The sequence below is a fragment of the Protopterus annectens genome, chromosome 8.part1, assembly GCF_019279795.1.
Source record: "Protopterus annectens isolate FY-2018-M chromosome 8.part1, PAN1.0, whole genome shotgun sequence".
NCBI classification, from domain to species: domain Eukaryota; kingdom Metazoa; phylum Chordata; order Ceratodontiformes; family Protopteridae; genus Protopterus; species Protopterus annectens.
The window spans coordinates 505,044,524-505,065,338 of NC_056742.1; positions in this window are offsets into that span (position 1 = coordinate 505,044,524).

Sequence of the window (20,815 nt, forward strand, 5' to 3'; positions counted from 1 at the left end):
ACTTAAACCAAGTGCACTGGCTCCAGATGGAATTCCTGCTGATTTTTTAAATATCAGCCATTTCAGTTTTCTTTATTTTATTTAGAATTTGTTAACTTGGGTAGAGCACTGATGCACCCATCTCTGTTTTAGCCCTTTGAAAACACAACAGTTACACAATAGTTACATAATTACATGACATTATATACAAAGTGAATGACAAAATGCAATATATACATATATGATATGAAAAGTAAATAGCACACTTGGATTGACTGGGATAAACACAATAGATAAATGGCATATAGAGTGAGTGAAAAAACATAATATATGCATGCATTATATACAGAGTGGAAATCAGAGTCGGCATGCTGAAGGAATCACAAGTAAGCAATTATGCCCAACAGGGTATTCTACCCCTCTGAAAGGCATTATTTCAACAATAGCACACAGACTGCTGCGTTTTACTTGTTTTTTGTTAATTATTATATTGTTTGTATATATTTTTTATGCAGAATAGTCCCTCCACCTAGTGTTTCAGACTTGATGTAGTATATGTAAATGGTTTTGGAGGAAGCATTTTACATCCAAAATATAACATTTAAAAAAATATCCAGTTATTTACTTTAGCCATTTTTGTTCCTTACTCCTGAAATGATTAGTCATTATATAATGACATACATTTGATTTTCAGACTTTATTTCTTTCAGAAAATGCATGCTAACACAAATCCTGTCATTTAAGCAACTTTGTAATTTTATTATAGCAATAATTAAAACGTCTTCCTTTTTTGAGCCTTTGTTCCCCCTTTATTTTAGGCTTTATCCAGATATCTTCAGCTAAGAGGTCAAGAGGTATGACAACCCTTTTACTGCTGCTACCAGTGAATGATCTCACTCACATACACTTGGACTTCAGAAAATGCATGCTAACACAAGTCCTCTTATCGAAGTAACTTTGTGATTTTACAACAACACTGTTTAAAATCTGTTCCAGTTTTGAGCCTTTGTTCACCCTTTATTTTAGGCTTTATCCAGATAGTGTGAACTGACAGGTCAAGAACTAAGCAACCCTGCTGCTGTTTCTACAGATCTATCTCTATCGTTATTCAGACTGTTTTTCTCTCTCTCTCTCTCTCTGTCTGTCACACACACACACTCTTCGGCTTTCATGCACGCAAACATACATTCTCTCACACATGCAGACAGAAACATAAAAACACACGCATACACACACACACACACACACACACACACACACACACACACACACACACACACACAAGCACACACACACACACATGCACACACACATGCTTGCTTCTGCTTTTATGCACACATTCACTCACACACACACACAGAGAAACAGATACACACACACACACACACATGCACACACAGATGCTTGCTTCTGCTTTTATGCACACATTCACTCACACACACACAGACAGAAACAGACACACACACACACACACACACACACACACACACACACACACACACACACACACACACACACACACACACTTTTTAAATTTCTTTTCTTTTTTATTTTACACATACTTCTTTCTGTTTCATTTATTTTTTACACTCAATAAACAGCAGAAGCGCTGCATAGTGAGTCTACAATAATGGCAGCCATTAGGTTACTTTCAGTCTAAGCCCCACAGCAGCTTGATATACTGTAGTGAAGTGCCAGATTCATTTTGCAATGGGCATCATCTGTAGATTAACACCCCGCTGGAGAACATTCATTCTTCAGTCACGATGCAGTCTACAGTTCACCCATTCTGTAATCAAAAATTGAGTCAGAGCAAATTATATAGACAGAAGAAAAGAATGAAGAGGTGAAGCGCTTTTGTATGTGAATGGAAAATGAGGCAGTGATGATACTCAGGTAGTGTGTGATCACCTATAGTGATGATACTCAGGTAGTGTGTGATCCCCTATAGTGATGATACTCAGGTAGTGTGTGATCACCTATAGTGATGATACTCAGGTAGTGTGTGATCGCCTATAGTGATGATACTTAGGTAGTGTGCAACGACCTACGGTCATGATACTTAGGCAGTGCGCAACCACCTACGATGATGATACTTAGGTAATGTGTAACCACCTATAGTGATGATACTTAGGTAGTGTGCAACGACCTACGGTCATGATACTTAGGCAGTTCGCAGCCACCTATGATGATGATACTTAGGTAGTATGTGACCACCTATAGTGATGATAATTAGGTAGTGTGTGACAACCTACGGTCATGAAACTTAGGCAGTGCGCAACCACCTACAATGGTGATACTTAGGTAGTGATTGACAACCTATAGTGATGATAATTAGGTAGTGTGTGACCACATATGGTCATGATACTTAGGCAGTGCGCAACCACCTGCGATGATGATACTTAGGTAGTGTGTGAACACCTATAGTGATGATAATTAGGCAGTGTGTGATCGCCTATAGTGATAATACTCAGGTAGTGTGTGATCGCCTATAGTGATGATACTCAGGTAGTGTGTGATCGCCTATAGTGATGATACTTAGGTAGTGTGCAACGACCTACAGTCATGATACTTAGGCAGTGTGCAACCACCTACGATGATGATACTTAGGTAGTGTGTCATCGCCTATAGTGATAATACTCAGGTAGTGTGTGACCACCTATAGTGATGATACTTAGGTAGTGTGCAACGACCTACGGTCATGATACTTAGGCAGTGCGCAACCACCTACGATGATACTTAAGTAGTGTGTGACCACCTATAGTGATGATAATTAGGTAGTGTGTGACAACCTACGGTCATGATACTTAGGCAGTGCGCAACCACCTACAATGATGATACTTAGGTAGTGATTGACAACCTATAGTGATGATAATTAGGTAGTGTGTGACCACATACGGTCATGATACTTAGGCAGTGCGCAACCATCTGCGATGATGATACTTAGGTAGTGTGTGACCACCTATAGTGATGATAATTAGACAGTGTGTGATCGCCTATAGTGATAATACTCAGGTAGTGTGTGATCGCCTATAGTGATGATACTCAGGTAGTGTGTGATCGCCTATAGTGATGATACTTTGGTAGTGTGCAATGACCTACTGTCATGATACTTAGGCAGTGCGCAACCACCTACGATGATGATACTTAGGTAGTGTGTGATCGCCTATAGTGATAATACTCAGGTAGTGTGTGACCACCTATAGTGATGATACTTATGTAGTGTGCAACGACCTACGGTCATGATACTTAGGCAGTGTGCAACCACCTACGATGATGATACTTAGGTAATGTGTAACCACCTATAGTGATGATACTTAGGTAGTGTGCAACGACCTATGGTCATGATACTTAGGCAGTGCGCAACCACCTACGATGATAATACTTAGGTAATATGTAACCACCTATAGTGATGATACTTAGGTAGTGTGCAACAACCTATGGTCATGATACTTAGGCAGTGCGCAACCACCTACAATGATGATAATTAGGTAATGTGTGACCACCTATAGTGATGATAATTAGGTAATGTGTTACAACCTACGGTCATGATACTTAGGCAGCGCACAACCACCTATGATAATGATACTTAGGTAGCGTGTGACCACCTATAGTGATGATAATTAGGTAGTTTGTGACCACATACGGTCATGATACTTAGGCAGTGCGCAACCACCTACGATGATGATACTTAGGTAGTGTGTGACCACCTATAGTGATGATAATTAGGTAGTGTGTGACAACCTACGGTCATGATATTTAGACAGTGCGCAACCACCTACAATGATGATACTTAGGTAGTGTGTGACCACCTTTAGTGATGATAATTAGGCAGTGAGTGACCACCTACGGTCATGATACTTAGGCAGTGGGCAACCACCTACGATGATGATACTTAGGTAATGTGTAACCACCTATAGTGATGATAATTAGGTAGTGTGTGACAACCTACAGTCATGATACTTAGGCAGCGCACAACCACCTATGATGATGATACTTAGGTAGTGTGTGATCACCTATAGTGATGATACTTAGGTACTGTGTGATCACCTATAGTGATGATACTTAGGTAGTGTGCAACAACCTACGGTCATCATACTTAGGCAGTGCGCAACCACCTACAATGATGATAATTAGGTAATGTGTGACCACCTATAGTGATGATAATTAGGTAGTGTGTTACAACCTATGGTCATGATACTTAGGCAGCGCACAACCACCTATGATGATGATACTTAGGTAGCGTGTGGCCACCTATAGTGATGATAATTAGGTAGTGTGTGACCACATACGGTCATGATACTTAGGCAGTGCGCAACCACCTATGATGATGATACTTAGGTAGTGTGTGACCACCTATAGTGATGATAATTAGGTAGTGTGTGACCACATACGGTCATGATACTTAGGCAGTGCGCAACCACCTACGATGATGATACTTAGGTAGTGTGTGACCACCTATAGTGATGATAATTAGGTAGTGTGTGACAACCTACGGTCATGATACTTAGGCAGTGCGCAACCAACTACGATGATGATACTTAGGTAGCATGTGACCACCTATAGTGATGATAATTAGGCAGTGAGTGACCACCTATGATCATGATACTTAGGCAGTGTGCAACCACCTACGATGATGATACTTAGGTAGTGTGTGACCACCTATAGTGCTGATAATTAGGTAGTGTGTGACCGCCTATGGTCATGATACTTAGGCAGTGTGCAACCTACAATAATGATATTAGGTAGTGTGTGCCCACCGATAGTGATGATAATTAGGTAGTGTGTGACCACCTACGATTATGATACTTAGGCAGTGCGCAACCACCTACGATGATGATACCTAGTTAGTGTGTGACCTCCTATAGTGATGATAATTAGGTAGTGTGACACTACCTATGGTCATGATACTTAGGCAGTGTGCAACCGCCTACGATGATGATACTTAGGTAGTGTGTGACTACCTATAGTGATGATAATTAGGTAGTGTGACACTACCTATGGTCATGATACTTAGGCAGTGCACAACCGCCTACGATGATGATACTTAGGTTGTGTGTGACCTCCTATAGTGATGATAATTAGGTAGTGTGACACTACCTATGGTCATGATACTTAGGCAGTGCACAACCACCTATGATGATGATACTTAGGTAGTGTGTGACCACCTATAGTGATGATAATTAGGTAGTGTGTAACCACCTACGGTAATGATACTTAGGCAGTGTGCAACTACCTACGATGATGATACTTAGGTAGTGTGTGACCATTGATAGTGATGATAATTATGCAGTGTGTGACCACATATGGTCATGATACTTAGGCAGTGCGCAACCACCTATGATGATACTTAGGTAGTGTGTGACCACCTATAGTGATGATAATTGGGTAGTGTGTGACCACTTATGGTCATGATACTTAGGCAGTGCGCAACCACCTATGATGATGATACTTAGGTAGTGTTTAACCACATATAGTGATGATAATTAGGTAGTGTGTGACCACCTGCGGTCATGATACTTAGGCAGTGTGCGACACCTATGATGATTATACTTAGGTAGTGTGTGACTACCTATAGTGATGATAATTAGGTAGTGTGTGACCACCTGTAGTGATGATAATTAGGCAGTGCACAACCACCTACGATGATGATACTTAGGTAGTGTGTGACCACCTATAGTGCTGATAATTAGGTAGTGTGTGACCACCTGCAGTCATGATACTTAGGCAGTGTGCAACCTATGATGATGATACTTAGGTAGTGTGTGCCCACCGATAGTGATGATAATTAGGTAGTGTGTGGCCACCTCCGGTAATGATACTTAGGCAGTGCGCAACCACCTACGATGATGATACTTAGGTAGTGTGTGACCCCCTATAGTGATGATAATTAGGTAGTGCGTCACTACCTACGGTCATGATACTTAGGCAGTGTGCAACCACCTACGATGATACTAAGGTAGTGTGTGACCACCTATAGTGATGATAATTGGGTAGTGTGTAACCACCTATGGTCGTGATACTTAGGCAGTGCGCACTCATCTATGATGATGATACTTAGGTAGTGTTTAACCACATATAGTAATGATAATTAGGTAGTGTGTGACCACCTGTAGTGATGATAATTAGGCAGTGCACAACCACCTACGATGATGATACTTAGGGAGTGTGTGACCACCTATAGTGATGATAATTAGGTAGTGTGTGACCACCTACGGTCATGATACTTAGGCAGTGCGCAACCTACGATGTTGATACTTAGGTAGTGTTTGACCACCTATAGTGATGATAATTAGGTAGTGTGTGACCACCTATGGTAATGATATGTAGGCAGTGCGCAACCACCTACGATGATGATACTTAGGTAGTGTGTGAAGCCCCTATAGTGATGATAATTAGGTAGTGTGTCACTACCTATAGTCATGATACTTAGGCAGTGCACAGCCACCTATGATCATGATACTTAGGTAGTGTGTGACCACCTATCGTGATGATAACTAGATAGTGTGTGACCACATACAGTCATGATACTTAGGCAGTGCGCAACCACCTACGATGATATTTAGGTAGTGTGTGACCACCTATAGTGATGATAATTAGGTAGTGTGTAACCACCTATGGTCATGATACTTTGGCAGTGCACAACCACCTACGATGATGATACTTAGGTAGTGTTTAACCACATATAGTGATGATAATTAGGTAGAGTGTGACCACATATGGTCATGATACTTAGGCAGTGCGCAACCACCTACGATGATATTTAGGTAGTGTGTGACCACCTATAGTGATGATAATTAGGTAGTGTGTAACCACCTATGGTCATGATACTTAGGCAGTGTGCGACCACCTACGTTGATGATACTTAGGTAGTTTGTGACCACCTATAGTGATGATAATTAGGCAGTGAGTGACCAGCAATGGTCATGATACTTAGGCAGTATGCAACCACCTATGATGATGATATTTACATACTGTGTGACCACCTATGTGATAATACTCGTCTAGTGCACAATAGCACTCTGTCTTGGAGTTATGCAAAGTTGGAATGGCAGATTGCCACTGGTGACATTAAAATGCAGGATGGATTTACATTTTTTTTTGTTTAAATGTACTCTTTCTATGGATGTCCCACTTGAATTTCCTCACACATCTTCATGTGGTCATAAATACTGCCAGCAGTAGACATGCTACTGTAGACAGCTGCTATGGCAACTACTGTAGAGAGCTGCAATGGCAACATGATACTGTAGACAGCTGCTAAGGTAACTAATGTAGACATCTGCTATGGCAAAAGGTTTGTAATGTTAGAGCCAATATAGTGTGAAGCATGTGAGGAACATTACAATGTCCATGATTTTCACCACAGTCATATAGATGTGTGCTACTTAAATATTTGTATTTTCTTTACCCTGACAACAAAGCAGGTTTCACTTGCGTGTTGTAGGTTTTACTTATTTTTTATTTATTTATTGACATTTGTTAACCAGGTTTGTCCAGCTGGGTCAGAAACCCATTTTCAGTGGAGACCTGAGGAGAAAAGCTCCAGTTACCAACACTAAACTATAGACAAGTGTTTGGTTTACAGTACATACAAATTGCAGTTTGCCATAGAAATTCATAGAAATTCAGTGATTCGACAAGAAAAATAATAAGGTAAATCAGATCAGAAGATATATACACGATAATTGTAAACCCTCTCCCCCTTTTTTTTTTGTTATGGTACTGATAAGTGTTTGGAAGTGGTGTAGTAATGTGTATATTAAGTAGCAGTATTTTAGGAACAGTACAAATTGTGAGATGTGAGAGATGAGACTGCATGTATGGAGTGGTATCAGGAGGTAGATTAAGATGCTAAGGCAAATATGAGGGGAAATTTTTGAGAAATTGTAGAAGATTTGGATAAAGGATAGTAGTAGAGTTTGGTAGGGTCATGACAAGTACAAGTTTTGGTGCTAAGTGAAGTCTGAGTTTTTTCTTAAAGTGTATAGGATGTGTAATGGAGCATATGTGGGATGGAAGTTTATTCCAACTTGGCATACAGTGGATTTATACAGTAATTTACCGAAAGTTTCTTAGGTTTGTAGATGTGAAGGAGTTGCTGGTTAGGGGTATGGAGTGTGCGAGTGGGATTGTAGGTGGGTACTAAGGAGGACAAAGCAGGGCAGGAGGGTGGTTTGTAAAGTATGGAGTGAGTAATTTGAAATTGAGATAGAATGAGTTGTTGTGGAAGTTCAATCCATTGTAGAGAGTTTAGTGTGAGACAATGGTGTGAGTTATAAGGGGAGTTTGTGATAAATCTTGCTATTTTATGGTGTTTGGTAGAGTTTGGCCAAGGTAGTGGACTGAATATTCATAGGTTCATAGGTTCATAGGTAGGTACTAGGCTATTGGCTCTAGGGCCTATACAAGCATAGCCAAAAAAGGTTCCCTTGCTTTTGCCACCCAAGAAAATAATTTTCCTGTGCCCCTGTCAAGTAGAACCACAGAAGTGATCCCCAGGGTGAATTTCCTATTACCCATCCAATCATCAAGATTTTTCTTGAAGAGTGCCAATGAGGAGCTCTGTTTGACATAGATAGTCTGTTCCAGAGTATGGGAAGTCTCTGGGACAGGAATCTATCCCTCCAGCATGTTCTATTTATTGTGGTGGCAAGGTTTAGGTCCCTAGAGCAGGTAGCTTGGAGGGGTTGGGATTTCTTTAAGTGGAGCATGTCCAAAAGCTTTGAGTTTGACATAGCTTTGTATGTTAGGCAGAGATCGCCTCTGAGTAGGTGGTATGCGATGGAGTAAAGCTGGAGTTTTTTGAGTCGGTCTGCGTAAGGCATCTGTTTGAGGCCAGTAATCCTCTTTGTGAGGTATTTTTGCCACCTTTCCAGTAGTTGTAGATGTCTTGTGAGGTACATACTAAAAGGGGCATTGTACTCTATAATGGGTCTAATAAGTGACGAGTAGAGGGGAACAATGACCTCTTTTTTTCTGGATGAGAAACCTTTTGTGATGAGGTGTGCCACATAGAAGGATTTCCTGACCACTGTGGCAATGTGATTTTCAAAGGAGAGACTACTGTCCACTTGTGTCCCAAAGTCTCTTATCACACTTTCGGTGTTAAGTAGACTACCGCCTATGTGGTACTTCATGGGTACAGAGTTTTTACCAAAGGGGATGACAATGCACTTTTTGGCATTGAGCTTGAGACCATGGCTTTGACACCAGGCATCTGTCTCAGTGAGGCCCTTTTGTAGGATGTCCACATCATTAAGAGTTTGGATTATGGCTCCTAGTTTGCAGTCATCTGCGAATCTAGGTAGCCAAAGACCTTCTGTGTTAGCCTGTACTTCAGAGAAGTAGATACCAAACAGGAGAGGACCCAGGACTGAACCCTGTGGTACTCCACTTGTCATTGGTCTGAAGTCTGATTTGGAGTCTGCTACTTTCACAATGTGGGTTCTGTCAGTAAGCCAGTTGGCAACCCATCTTGTGACATAGGGATTTATACCTAGTTTAGTGAGTTTATCTATAATTCCAGGGTCTATATTAACTAACCAAATGCTTAGGTTAGCAAATCTAACATGATAGACCCATATTAAGTGAACGGGCATAACATCAAACAGTAGTAATGCCGAAAGCTAAATATTCGAAATCCTTTAGTTGGCCAAGGCACGCATACCAAATAGAAACGTAGTTATGTAAAGAGTATTGTGGTGAACTGTCCGAGACAGCATATATGAACAAAGTAAATCACAAATGCATATATAAATAGTTTCCAGTTTAAATTCACACTAGCTGCAAAACAAACACTATACAAATAAACAGAGTTTAGAGTACATGAAATTTATCTTGCAATGCATGTATAAAGGGAAGGAAGATGTGAATGTCTGAGTTTTGCACATGCGCCAGACCGTAGAATGGCTAATAATACACTGCATACACCTGGAGTGGTAGGGGAATGCTACAAAACGGTAAAGTCACAGAAAGACATGGACATGCTTAATTTGAATGGCTGGTGTAGTGCAAAACCATTCCAGGTACTAAGGGTTTTCTTTGGGAGTTTCATTGTAAATTACTCTGCATAATTTATTAAGTTATGTGAATTATGTTTCCTGTCATGTGTGCTTCACGCTTTAGAGTGTATTTGATATGCGTGGGTGTTTCGGGACTTCGGGGTTTACGGCATTTATAGGTTTTCCTATGCACACTGGGTGCATCGGTGTTGGCCAACCATGACAGTTTGATCATTTGATGTTCGTTGTTTACAGCTTTCGCTGAACTGTTCGTTCACTTAATGTGTGTCGATCATGTTAGATTCGCTAACCTAAGCATTCGGTTAGTTAATATAGACCCTAATTCCAGAGTGGGGGATGGTGTTGAATGCCTTGGCGAGATCTAGATAGGCTGTGTGAACCACCTTACCCTCATCTATGGCTTTAGTGACTGCTTCAAAGAAGTCTATCAGGTTTAGCAGACATGAGCTGCCTTTTACAAACCCGAACTGTATGGGGTCCAGAGTTTGGAAGTCTCCACTGTCTTTGTATATGAGTTCCATGATTATATGTTCCATGGCCTTGCAGACCAGGCTCATCAGGCTAATGGGGTGGTAGTTCCCTGGGTCTGTTGTGGCCCCCCCTTTGTGTAGTGGGATAACCGTTGTGGTGCACCATTCAATAGGCACAAAGCCTGAGATGAGGCTATGATTGAACATGGTACTTAGGTGGGGTGCCAGTTCATTCTGTAGTTTGTGTAGAAGGCAGCCTGGGATGTTGCCAGGTCCCATGGATGCTGTGTTCTTGGCTTTGGAGAGTGAGGTTTTTACCTATGCAGCCGTGATTACAGTAATTTTGCATTCTTCCAGTATAAAGATGGGCCCTGTAGGAGGCAAGAGGGGGGTAAAGTTAGCACTGAACCTATCTGCCAGGATGTTGGCAATATCAGTTGGTTGTGTATATTTATTGTCATTGTGCTGTAACTCAGAGCAGATCTGAGTGTTGCCATTTAAATTCTTGACATAGCTATAGAATGCTTTGTGGTTGCCTTTAGAATCAGTGGTCATTTTGATTTCATAACTAGCTTTGGAGGATTTTATGAGGGATCTCAGCTACTTACTGAGGCTGACCAGGGAGTTCCTCCAATTGTGTGATTTTACTCTTTTTTGCAACAATATCTTTCTTCTGTTGTATAGTTTGTTTATGGCAGAAGACCACCAGATTGGCCTCCTTTTTTTTGGAAGATAGCATCTTGGTTCTGTTAGGGATAGCATGTTCCATGCACTTGTGTAAGTGCTTATAAAGTGCATTTGTGTAGGATTCAGCAGTCGTACCTCTACTGACCATCTGCATGGGTGTCGTGAAGTTTGCCACTTCTGTCTTAAGAAGCATGAAGTTGGCTTTGGAGAAATATTTTAAAGTTATTTTCCTAATGGGGTGGGAGCAGGATGTGGATGTCTAGGGTGATTAGCTTGTGGTTGGATCTGACCAACGAAGGGCTGACCTCTGGTGTGGAACACCGGTCGCCCATGTTGGTGATGACCAGGTCTAGGATATTGCTGCCCCTGGTGGGGGTGTGGATAAGTTGATTCAAGACGTTGGAATTGATGATTTCCTGAAAACGTTGAACAAAAGAGTTGGTACTCAAGTAGTTTTCCCAGTTAATGGTGGGGTAGTTGAAATCATCCATTATTAGGGTATTGGGTTGTACCTTAATATTTTCCAGTGTATCAAGAAAAGAAGAGTGGGAATCCTGGGGCATGATGGGGGTTCTCTAGCAAGCTACAATCTGGATTGCAGATTTGCCCAGAGTTAGTTGAACTTGGATAATCTTGGATGCATTATGCTGAGAAACTAGCTTGGAGGTGTGGATATCCTTAATGAATATGGACATGCCTCCACCTGTAGTGTTTTGGTCCAGGTTTGGTGACCGAAAGATTTGGTATGAATTATAGCCTGGTAATGCAGGGGTGCTCTCTAGAGCTTTGAACCAGGTCTCTGTCATTGCACAGACATTGATGTTCTCCATTTTGAGGAGTGCCTCGAGTGAGTGCATTTTGAGGTTTAGACTTCTAGCATTGAGTAGCATTACCCTCAGATTTTGCTTGCTTGTACCTGTTATGGTGGTGAATTTGTCATTTGAACCTTGCCTAAAAAAAGCACTATAGGGGTGTCAAGAGCCTTTGCCAGTATTCAGAATCCCAAGGGCGACAGGTGCAGGCTATCTCTGGCAAAGCAGCGCGGTCTGTCGATCATGTCATCCTAGTCAGACAGATACTGGATTCCCTTACAATGACGCCAGAAGCTTAGCCAATTGTTGAAGTCAATCATTTTGTCCTTGTACTGTGGTATCATTCTGGGTGATGGCAGGATGCTACTCAGGGCTAGGGTCATACCTGCCTGAGCTACAAGATCGGACAACTCCTCCATGTCTCTTTTCATGTAGTCCAGGGTGGTACATCTCCGGTCATTCACACCAACATGGACAATGACAGAATCATATTTGTACTTGTTGTGGAGTGACCTGAGTGTGTGAGTTATGTGGCGGATCCTGGCACCCGACAGGCAGCTGACAGTAACTTTCTCCTTGTTTAGCCTGGTGAGTGGTACATCAGTGTGCCTGACTATAGAGTCACCTATAACTAGAGTGTTGGGTATGTTATGCCTTATTGGCTGTAGTTGAGTGGCACACTGAGTATGTGGGCTATGTGTCATTTGGGTTGTGTTGGGGGGGTGAAGGTTGCTTGCATTTCTGCTTTGGAGTTCTCTGTTGTTTGGGCAGATTTGTACTGAGGGCCTCCATGAATGTAGGTGTGTGTTTTGTGCTTCTGTGTGTGTGTTTTGGTGGTGTAGGTTTTGAGGAACTATGTGATGAGTGTGGTGCGGTGCAAGTGTTTACCTTCTCTTTTTGACTGTCTATTCCAGTCTTCGGTGAAGAGAGCTTTGCTTCCAGTTTGGCTATATAAATGCATCTCTCACAGGTCATAGTGTTGGGTGGTAGGAGAAGAGGGTTGTCTGTGTACATGAGGCAATTGCCGCATTGTCCCAAGATGTCCAGATTCATCAGGTAGACAGGAGAAAACACTGGGAGCTGACCTTTAGACATGCCTGGATATGTGCTTATTTATTAAGTACTAAAACTGTTTTCCTCTAGACAAGTGAGGAAAATTGAGTGCTGTAGTAATTTGTAGCTTATTTAGTGCTTACAATGAATTCTGAACAAGTGCTGAGCTCAAAGAAACAGATTTGAGTGCTAAAACTAAAAAGCTGGCTAGTTGCAAGGGAAAATTTGAAGAGCAGACTTTATGGCGCCAGGAATAGTTTAACCCTAGTTAAGTGTGGAGGGGGGGGGGCTCAGGAGCTCACAAACAGTACTGGACACAGCAAATCCATATCTGGACAAGACCTGCCACAGGAAAGGGGGGAAGCAAGCTTAGAATTTTTTTTCAGTAAAAAATATTTTTTTTTCAGTAAAGTGGAAATGGAGAAATCTGGAACAGAAGTTATTTCAACGTTAAGAATCTGAGTGGTATGGCCTTCACAAATGTTCTCTATTTGATTGAATGAACTAATGATGCTAGACTGGGAGGAGTGTCACAGATCAAATATACAGTATGGGCGGGCAACTGCAAAGCCACCAAGTAAAAGATACAGAGGGTGGGTGGGTGGAAAAAATTACAGTTCCTAGCTGTAGCCACTAAATGAAAGTTTTAAACAGATCAAGGAGCAAGCAGACTCTAGAGAATGCTTTTAACTGTAAACAGACAATTATAGTAATGCACACTATTACAGTTCCTTGCTGTAGAACATAAAAACCTCAAAAAATCAAAAATGCACAGAAAAGCTCAGATAGAGCACTCACAAACAGAAAATATTAGTTTGGAACAGAAAATATTAGTTTGGATTGGGGTGGCATAGAGAAGGGAGGGGAGAAAAAGAGTCTGTGCCAAGGACAGTCTTGCATTAGAGGTCAAGAATTTAAGGTTTTGATAGAGCATACCCAGTTTTTGGTGATTTTCTTTATACTTTGAAGGATAGGTAGGTGACATTTAAGTTTTTCATCAATGATGGCACCTAGAAACTTTGTGTGGGAGTCGGGTTGTATGCTAGTGTTACTGCAGGATGTGATGAGAAAGGTAGATTTAAGGTGAGAGAGAGAACAGGGGAGGAATAGCAGGAGTTTGTTTTTTTTGGGGTTCAAAATGAGTAAATTATCAGACAGCCATGTTTCAACGGACAGAAAAGTGTCCTGTGTAAGAGTGCGAAGGTCAGAGATTTTGTTGGAAGTGCAGATAAGAGTAGAGTTGCCAGCATATTGAATTAGAGCAGATTGTTTGCAGGAAGTATGAAGGTCATTAGTAAAGATATTGAGCAGGAGGGGACCCAAGATGGAACCTTGGGGTACCCCAGTAGACACTGAGAGGTAGTGTGAACAAGAGGAGAGCCATTGGACAGATTGCTGTCTATGAGACAGGTAGCTAGAGAAAAAGGCTAGGGTGGAAGGAGATAGATTGAGTTTAGAAAGTTTAGTCAGAAGTGAAGGATGAGAGATAGTTTTGAAGGCTTTAGAGAGGTCAAGGAAAAGGCAGGATATGAGGTGTTGTTTATCACAGGCCTCAGCTATTGTATGTGTAAATGACAGGAGGACTGTAGAAGTGCTGTGGTTAGAGCGGAAACCATGTTGAGTGGGTGTGAGAAGGTTCTGCTGGAGGAGATAGTATAGGAGTTGTGAGTGTATACATTTTTCAATTATTTTGGAGAAAGGAGAGAGGATGGCAATTGACCAAAAGTTTGAGGGGTCATTTGAGTTCCTTTCTCATGCAGGGGGATGGTCAAGAAGGATTTCAAAATCTCTGGAACTGTTGCTTCCTGAATCAATCTATTGATTAATAGGGATACTGGATAGGCTATGGATTCAACAGCTAGTTTGAGGAAAGTGGGTGGGAGATTGTCTGAGGAGGGAGAGCGAGGTTTAAGCTTCAGTAGAAGTGATTTCATGCAGGAAGTAGGAACTGATTGAAAGGAGAAAAGATTATTGTGTGCATTCGGAGGGGTAGAGGGGGTAATTGGGGTAATTGTGCTGGAATTGGAGGGTGTAAGTTTCTGGACAGTGTCAGTGAAGTGTCTGTTGAGAAGAGTAAAACTTTCTAGAGGAGTGTTATTTGGGAAAGGGGGGGGTTAGAAGAGCATCTGGGATTGAGAATTTTATTTAAGGTGGTCCAGAATTTCTGTGGATTGATTTTGCTGTTAATCTGAGCAGACTTATAGTTGGATTTTTTGTCATTGCTGACATGTCTTTTGAAAAGGTTCCTAAGTTCTTAGTACTTGAAAAGCCTGGACTAAGACCACACAACCTCCTCTGTTCCAAAAGTACAATCACATTTATGTATTGTGGATCTAGTTTCTTTAGAAAGCCAGGGAGCAACTTTAGATTTAATTTGAATTCACCTGGTAGGGGAAAAGGAGTTAAGGGTATCTAGAAATATTTTATTAAATTTGAGCACTTCTTCATTGAGAGGAATCAGTTTGAGGATGGACCAGTCAATACTAGAGAGGATTGAATTGAATTAGGTGGTAATAAAGTTGTAGAGTTTACAACAGTCTCTATAAGAGTGAAGTTTAGCTACTTGGTTAGAGTGTCGTAGGATGGAATTTGGAAGATGGCCACTCAAAGAGTTTGGTAAGGTAGTTGGACTATGCTAAAGGCTAGGATAGTTAGTGAGAATCCAGTCAATGGTAGAGTTGGAAGAAGTGATATTGTGCAGGTGCATGGGGGATGATATCAGTTGGTGGAATCCCTGAAGGTTGATATTGACCTGTGGAGAGTCTGTAGAAATTTTGATCCAGTCGATGTTAACATCACCTAGGATGAGGGTTACATAGGGTATATTGTCTGAGAACCATGATAGGATAGATTCTAGGACTGGAATATTCATTCCAGGGGATATATATATATATATATATATATATATATATATATATATATATAGAGAGAGAGAGAGAGAGAGAGTGTCAATGATAAATTTCTTATGGGGGTTAAGATGGCAGTTAAGAATGATAAGTTCAGCTGGTTGGAAGTCTGGAGTAGGCCTGGTGATAGTGGAGAGGTTATGGCTATCAGAATGGAGGATGGCAACACCACTGCCCTTTTTTGAATTTCTATCACAGTGGTAGATATTATAGCCTGGAGGAAGTATTTTCTTGTTTGTTATGTGGGGTGTTGGCCAACATTTATATAGGGCTAGGATGTGAAGGGGAGTTTGGGCAATCCAGGAATACAGCTCAGTGATTTTGTTAGTGCGGCTTTGTATATTTAGGGCATTTGTGTTGTGAAGTTTGGTATGAGGAAGGATGAGGAGTATGTAAGAGGTGGGAAGATGGGGGATGGAGGAGCTGATGAGGGGTGTAAGGTTATGGGGAGGGAGGGGGGCAGGATTGGGGTGGATGTCACCAGTGAGAAGTATGTTACTGGGAAGTGAAGTAAAATGTGTTAGTAAAAAGAAATGGTGATGACGTCTTGTTTTGGATTTATAGGAGAGAGGGGGTAGTAATAAGTTTATGAAAACAGTTAAAGGTGAAGTTGAAGTAAGATGGGGAGATTAAGATGGGGTGAGATGGAGGGGAAGGTTTGGGAATACATGTGGTAGGAGAGTATAGGAAAGGCTGGGAAAGGTTTGTATGATAGGAGGTTAGAGTATAGAGCAGAGTTAGAATTAGTAATGCAAAGTATAAAAGTAGCATGTTTGGTTGTGTGGTGAGTAAAGGAGAGAGATGAGAGTATGAGCTGGTCTTGGAGCAGGAGGTGGTATAGTAAATAGCGATGGAGTAAAGGTTGGGTGAATAGCAGGCAGGAAGTGGAGTATGAGTGGTTGAAATGGACAGGAAGGGGAGGGAATAGTAGTAGTCAGGAAGTGGAGTACGAGTGGTTGATATGGACAGGAAGGGGAGGGAGCGGATAGGATAAATATAATTGAAGTTGGGTGGATGGGAATGAGGGTAGGGTAGGGGAGTGAAGTGAGCCTGAGTACAGCGAGGACAAACGCAGTAGGGCTACATCCACAGTAACCTCAGAAGTCCCCAAGAAAGACAATCAGTGAAGATGGTAAGTTAGGTCTAAGAAGAGGGAGCAGAGGCCAGAAGGAGTAGAGAACAGGCACAGGAAGAGAGACTGAAAAGTTCAGTAGGGAAGGAGATAGGATCAAGTAAGGAAAGCTAGCAAAGGTCAGCAGGATAGAGTAGTGCAGAAGGTCAGGCTAGAGAGATAAATAGCCAGAGATGGGAGCATAGAAGATAGGGGTCTTAAGAGCAAGAGTATCTGTAGAAGGCAGGGGAGGGGGAGAAACTGACTAGCTGGAAGATGAAGACTAGGGAGTGGCCCGGAGATGTGCAGGAGGCAGCAACCAAAGAAAAATAGAAAAACAGTACTGGTAAGGTATTTAGTAATAAACTTTAACAGGACATACTTCCAAATTACACCCTCCCAAAAATTGAGAGAGGCAGTCTTCAATTGGGTCTTGGGTGCAGGTAGTTTCCAAGCAAGGTAGGCCAGTGGGCTTGAGTATGGAGTCTATACTAACCTATATAAAAAAAGAGAGAGGTGAGGCGTTAGGAAATGGAAGGACCAAGTAAGAGTGAAAGGCTGGAAGGGTGGTAGAGTGTATATGAAGAGGGGGTATGATAAGTAAGGGGGTAAGGGAAATAAAATAGTGGGTGCTGTATGGGAGAAAGAAAATGCAGCAGTGGGTGCTGTATGAGAGTGAAATAAATGCAGCAGTGGGAACTAGTAAGAACTGAATTGGGACAGTGGTCTAAGACAGAAAGGAGAGCCTCTGAAAAGGTGGGATAGGCTGGAATGGAGTGACTGTAGGTTGGAGTCTGGGACTGATAGTGATGAGTGGGAAGCATGCTGTGTGGCCTAGGTATAGCAGTGATAAGCAGGTAAAGCGTGTAAGAGAGACTGTGGAGCAGCAGTACTAAATAACGATGCCGTTCAGTTCAAAAAGCAGCAGTACAATACAAAATGCAATTTTAAGTGAATTTTAAGTTTTAAGTGAATATTCAGCTAACTGCTTTTAAGAGCCAGTAACCCACAGTCAGAATCAAATCCTGTACCTTTTGTGTATGAGTTAAAGAGTTAACCATTATACCAAATCCACCCCAATCCAAAGGAATCTGGTTATATACACATTCCTACTAATGTGAGCAGTGTTTTGTCTTTGTACATGGCTGCTGAGTTTTGTGTATCTCTTTCGCATGTTATAATTTGCACAACTGATTGAGTAGAGTCCCTCAGTACAACAGACATGCAGTAAGCAGGATCTGAATGCAATGCTGTGCAAGAATTAAGTGCTTGAGACTGAACTTGAACTTTAGACCTTTGGAATGCCGTGCCATAATGGCAGCTGTACCCGTGAAACAGCCATACTCTCAGATGCTTCCTGGCAATAACCTTTTGCAGCTTTCATCAAACATTGAGGACATCCTCTCTGGGGAGACCCAGTTCTGATTCACTCAAAGTCTTAGCAAGTTACAGTTTTAATACTGATTTTATTTGGGATCAGTTTGACAGTAGAAAAGCAAAAGCCAATGCATTTGTTTAACTGCAAGTCAGTGGTAAAGGAAAAATTTCCCCAGACAAAGCATCATTAGTTAACAAATAATGTACTAAATTATTTTTAAATAACTTTTTAGTGCAGGATAATAAACATATTTAGCAAAATTGAAAAACAAAAACAAATTTATTATTTGTATGCTTTTTGTCAAAAGAAAACTTTCATCTTTGCACAAATAAGATAGAGCAAATACAGTTAACATAATATTGTCACCCAGTCTATGCCGAAACATAAAAGTAAGTCTGGAGAGATAATATGGAGATTCCCATCCTGGTACATGAAATGTAAATAAAAAGACTCCACTTTTCATTCCATTTCCATGTCTAATTTATGACCGTGTCATTTCCTTAACTTATGCATCTCATAAAGTCTTTCCAATTTGAGACCAATCATGCAAAAAGAGATTCAGCCATTGATTTAACCCAGAGCACTTTGAATAAGGTCAGGTTGCATTCAGGATTTGAAATTCCAAATAGCCAAAACTTCACACTGGTGGGTGATGGGATTGGGGTATGAATGACCTAAGCTATTCCCATGGGAGTGGGATATGAATGACCTAAGCTATCCCCATGAGAGTGGGGTAAGAATGACCTAAATTACTCCCTTGGGAGTGGGGTAGAAATGACCTAAGCTATTCCCTTGGGAGTGGGGTAGGAATGACCTAAGATCTTCCCATGGGAGTGGGGTATGAATGACCCAAACTATTCCCTTGGGAGTGGGGTAATAATGACCAAAGCTATTCCCATGGGAATGGGGTACGATTTACCTAAGCTATTGCCAATGAGCTGAAACACCTGATGTTCATAAGGTTCATTTGCATATATCCCATGTGCCTCTGATACAAGAGGTCTGGGAGGTCACTCAGTGGCAGTTCTAGCTTTGCTGGAGTTTTTAGTTTTGTTTTTACTGTTTGGGAGTGGGGTATGAATGACCTAAGCTCTTTCCATGGGAGTGGGGTAGGAATGACCTAAGCTCTTCCCATGGGAGTGGGGTATGAATGACTCAAACTATTCCCTTGGGCGTAGGGTAGGAATGACCAAAGCTATTCCCATGGGAGTGGGGTACGATTGACCTAAGCTACTCCCTTGGGAGTGGGGTAGGAATGACCTAAGCTATTCCCTCAGGAGTGGGGTAGGAATGACCTAAGCTCTTCCCATGGGAGTGGGGAAGGAATGACCTAAGCTCTTACCATGGGAGTGGGGTATGAATTACCTAAACTATTCCCATGGGAGTGGGGTACGATTGACCTAAGCTATTCCCTTGGGAGTGGGGTAGGAATGACCTAAGCTATTCCCATGGAAGTGGGGTACGATTGACTTAAGCTATTCCCTTGGGAGTGCAGTAAGAATGACCTAAGCTCTTGCCATGGGAGTGGGGTAGGAATGACCTAAGCTCTTCTCATGGGAGTGGGGTATGAATGACCAAAGCTATTCCCTTGGGAGTGGGGTATGAATGACCAAAGCTATTCCCATGAGAGTGGGGTACAAATGACCTAACCTGTTCCCATGGGAGTGTGTTATGAATGCCCTAAACTATTTCCATGGAAGAAGGTTATGAATGACCTGAGCTATTCCATGGGAATGAGGTATGAATGACCTAATCTATTCCTTCCAGTACTATGTTATAATATTTAGGAAGTGGGGCATTGCCTTGTTAAATGATAATGAGCATTGACTTCCTGATGAGACCAGTAATTATTTGTAGCCATAGTCACTTTATTACGGTGGCCGGCCAGTGTATAGTGCTACAATTAAAGGTAGCCATAGTCACTTTATTACGGTGGCCGGCCAGTGTATAGTGCTACAATTAAAGGTAGCCATAGTCACTTTATTACGGTGGCTGGCCAGTGTATAGTGCTACAATTAATGGTAGCCATAGTCACTTTATTACGGTGGCTGGCCAGTGTATAGAGCTACAATTAAAGGTAGCCATAGTCACTTTATTACGGTGGCCAGCCAGTGTATAGTGCTACAATTAATGGTAGCCATAGTCACTTTATTACGGTGGCTGGCCAGTGTATAGAGCTACAATTAATGGTAGCCATAGTCACTTTATTACGGTGGCTGGCCAGTGTATAGAGCTACAATTAATGGTAGCCATAGTCACTTTATTACGGTGGCTGGCCAGTGTATAGAGCTACAATTAATGCAAATTGGCATAGGTAAATCTAGTTAGAATGGCCATATATTGTCATGACTTCTAGAGATGCATTCCTACAATTCATTATTGATAATGGAAGCA